The sequence below is a fragment of the Phoenix dactylifera genome, chromosome 6 (genome assembly GCF_051530095.1).
Source record: "Phoenix dactylifera cultivar Ajwa chromosome 6, Ajwa_hap1_PhDact_Kaust_v1.1, whole genome shotgun sequence".
In the NCBI taxonomy this organism is placed as follows: Eukaryota; Viridiplantae; Streptophyta; class Magnoliopsida; order Arecales; family Arecaceae; genus Phoenix; species Phoenix dactylifera.
The window spans coordinates 29,800,457-29,804,902 of record NC_143195.1 but is presented as its reverse complement, the minus strand read 5'-3'; positions in this window follow the sequence as shown (position 1 = coordinate 29,804,902).

Sequence of the window (4,446 nt, the reverse complement as noted above, 5' to 3'; positions counted from 1 at the left end):
TGCATTAACAATTTCTATTATTCTTGATACCTGAGCATTAAGAATGTGAATATATTCAGCCCAAGGATTACTGAGAAAAGTCCTACTGTGCCTCCCCTAATGGCAAAGCGTCTTCCTAATCTTTCCTCAAGGATGAGAATGTGACATGACTGCAACCTTGTGATTTACCACAAACTTTGGCCTTTCTTTTGGGAGAATACCCTTGTCACAATCTCTTAGTCTATAGCGAGAACCTAAAAATATCATCCACTGCTGAGGAATATTCGGACAAGCATGTATTTAGAGAGGTCAATGGGACTGCAGATTGGGTAGTTTTTTTTGTTGCCAACCATTCGAAAGACCACCTCTGAATGGGGGAGGCGGAGTTGCCCAGTCTTCTTCGTGATGTTTTGCTTTTTGATTTTCTTGGTTGTATCCGTACACGTTATATATTTTTCTGTTTTTAGCGCAAAAAAAAAAAAAAAAAAACCTACAAGTAAGTTTTCAAGGTGCACGACAGATGTCTTGTATGGGTCAAAATGGATTATAATGTGAATGAATGATAGCCGATCTTGGTGGCCGCATTCCATCATGACCTTTCTTCAAAAGGTAGCGGGCAACATGGCGTCGTGCAAACCTTCTAATTTGCTGCCAACCAACCCCATACACCTTTTGCTTGCCGACTCGTCCAACATAATTTTGGGTAAATCATCTCACAGTAATGGGTAATACAGAAAAAGTTACTAATGTTTCGAGGGAAAATAACAATAAGAGGTCAATTCCATGGTCACACCTCATCCCCTTAAATCCCAAAGGATATCGTCTCAAGACTATAGTCTTCTACTAGCAAGCATCTCATGGTGGTTGTAAACCTCATGCTCAACAAGGTTGGGAGTGATTTTAAGAGCATTGAGAAGGGCTACACTGCGTCAGGATTCTTAATTTCTAGTTCCGATATCAAACTGGATGGTTCCGGTTTAATTACCTACCAATGGGGACCATTCATCATGAGTCAACTCATAGACTGTGACTGGATCTTCCTGCTTAAAACATGAATTAGGGCTTGTTCCAGAGATCACACCCCTCGGCCTAGCAGTCAGAGACTCTGAGCTCACGTCTTGGATAGAGTTTACAAGGGAGGTGGAAAAAACGCCACCCGCTTGTTTACTAAGAAGAAAAAAGTTTACGAGGGAGTTTCAGATAGAAGAAAACCTTCCAACTGTCAGCATAGTGACAGAACAGATGGGCGACAAACAGTAACATAAATCTAAAGATGAGGGGAAGTGAGCTACAGTGGTAAATCAAAAGATGAACGACAAAACCAGCCCAAAGACTGTAGGAGATACAGCAGCCAAAGAAGAAAAGGTCCTTCGCTATGTAAGGAGATCAAGAACAGTGATGCAATGGCAAAGAACAGTTGTTAGATAGTGAAGGCAAGGATTGATTTCGATGGGGTTGGATGAGAAGCAAGTATCGGATGTTGGATAGCCTTCTCTGAATGCCTCCTGACTTTTTGTCAATATCTGTCCATAGTCATCAGCGAGTGCTGATCGTTTACACAGCAACGACCAGTCATTGAAAGTATTCAACACCTCGGTGGCAACTGATACCAAGGGAGAGGATTTTCAGAGAAATAATCTTGCATTGCGTTCCCTCCAATAAGACCATGCGACGGCTGCCAGGAGCATCAGAATTATAGGTATGTTGAACTCTTTTAGAGAGATTCCGTTTAATCCAATCCAAACATATACATACTTGAATGATGACTGAGGATGAAGCACCCCGAATGCAGCACAGATGGCCTTCTCGAATGCTTGAGAAGAAATGGGCAGTTGGAGAAAAGACGATGAGTAGATTCCGAAGCGTGGTTACAAATAGCACATCCACCCAAGGCTTTTCCGAGTTTCTTGCCGAGGATCTCTCTGGTGTTGAGCTTATTTTTCCAGCACAGCCGTAAGAAGCATTTGATTTTTTTTCAGAGGAGTGAAGAGACTCCGTGCAGTTGGTGCAAAGCTGTTTTTTTTTTTTTTTAAAGCTCACACCCCACAAAAGTCAAAAAGAAGAAGTTCGACTAAAGGAATAAGGAGTTGAATCGAACTTCTCCTAGTGAAACTCTCCTAAATAGTGCATAGCAAAGAAGACAACCTAGTCAGTAGTACCGTTCACCTTCTGCACCCCATTCAAGATGGATACAATCCGCTCTCAGAACCAATCTAGCATATAGATAATGTCCTCCCATGCAGCTCTCAACTCTGCACCACTGACAGACTCATAGACTCATCGAAGATATACCGTCCCCAGTCGTAATAAATCTGGAATTATAAGAAAATATAAAAAATATCAATAAATCTACCTCATCTTATCAATTTAAGTTTTTGAGACAAGTGGTGATTTTAACATGGAATCAGAGTAGAGGTCCTTAGTTCGAACCTTGTCTCCGCACTCTTTAATTTTATTATTAAAAATTTCACATGTTGGGGTCATCCATTAAAAGAAAGTTCAGCCCACATTTGAAGGAGAGTGTAAGAAAATATATAATATATAAATAAATCTGCCTCTTTTGGGACAAGTGGTGATTTCAACAGGAATCATGATCACTAATCACATATGTTTAGAAAATGAAACGTAGAGGCAGTTGAGAACTTACCCCTACCTACAGGTTTATTAATTTGGTCTTCCTCATGGTCCAAGGTAACAATGCCTAAAAGAGTCGTCAGGTGCAAGTATTTTGCTCTAGTTTCGGAAGAGGCATTAGGAGGCAATCCGATTTTCCATCTTCTGGTTCTCCTATTGTAATAGCCCGCCACCATGCCATTCTTTCATTGACTAAGTGTGAAGAGAGTAGGGAAGATAGTTTCAAGAGGTGCCTCACATAACCAATTTTGTCTCCAAAAAAGGGTTGCCGACATAGTGATGAATTCGGCTTTACAACGCAGGTAATTGTCTAACCCTTCTATGATATGCATATGAAACTTATTTTTTCCATAAGCCAGTCTCTTTTGAAAGCATTCTCCAACCCCATTGAGCTAGAAGGGAGGTATTTAATTGCTGAATATCCTTCACTCTGAGTCTTTCCTTCTCTTTCTGCAAGCAAACCATCGTGTTAAAATATTTGTAGAAGAAGTGAAAAAGAAAAAAATAACTTTATTTCTATGTTTCATCATATTCGGTATATTTCAGAATTATATATATTTATGTTCCGACTTTATATAAAAATAATAGTAAAGGCTGGTACAAGCTCATGTTAATAAAAAAAAATAATATTCGCTAATATAAGTTGTTATATAATTTCTTAGAAATCATACTAACAAAGAAAAATAATACTCACCGATACATGATCATGCTAACCAAAAAAATAATATGAACTGATATAAGTTGTTATATGATTTCTAAAAATTATGCTAACATAAAAGATCTTCGATATACATCAATCTTATTGATGATCAATGCCGGAAGCTTGAACATTAAAAAATAAAAAAAGAGAGGTGAGGATTGCATTGACAAGGTGAGCCGCCCCGCAAAAGAAAGGAATTTGAAATCTTTTTTTCACCCAAATGTAGCCCGAGATATTTAATTGAAACAGGAAACTGAGCTCTTCTGCTAGTTAATTGTGAGTCCAGAGATTTGCTCAAAGCAGCAAAGAATGGAGTCGTTCTTTGCATGGTTTGATTGGTTTGAATTTTACTGTTACTTTTACATCTAATGGGTCCGTAAAAAAAATATAATAAAAAAGATATAATGCCTTTTCATTGTACTTTTTTTTTTTTTTGGTGCAAGTACCTTTGCCTTCTTTGTGTTTAGCGATGAAGCTAGAAATTTTCAGATTTAAAAATAAATATTAAGATTCGTACCAAAATGTTAAGAGCTTTTTTTATCGAAGTAGTAGTCTAAAAAATTTTTCTAACAAAAAATAATATTTAAAAAGTTAATTTCTTGTCATGGCAGCATTCATGGCATAAAAAGCGCCGAGCAGCTCCAACATGACATGACCAATTTTTTCGCTAGTCATTGCAAAGTCCGAGCTTGAAAACCGGTTTTTCGATTTTAACATGAAGTCCGGCTTGAAAAATTTAAATTTCCGATATATCCACTGATCCACCCTGAAGTATTCGATCCAGGAAAGTTCATTTTTTTTTACTAGCCTGTATAATCTAATTAATTAATGGAAATACCATGTTTATTGGAGCTGATTACAAAATCGGACTTTAAAGTTCTATAGAATATTCTATAGACTATATAGATATAATTTAATTAAAAATATACTAAAATCCAATTTTACAAACTGGATTTTGGAGTCCAAGTTTGTGGAGCCATATAACATTTTACAGCCCATTTCAGAAAAATCAGACTTTAAACCTTATTGAAATAATGCACTGCTTTTATACGTACACCTAAAATTCTATATAATGTAAAAAAACATTAAAATATATGTTATATTATATAGATTTTTAGGTGTAAAAAAGCAAT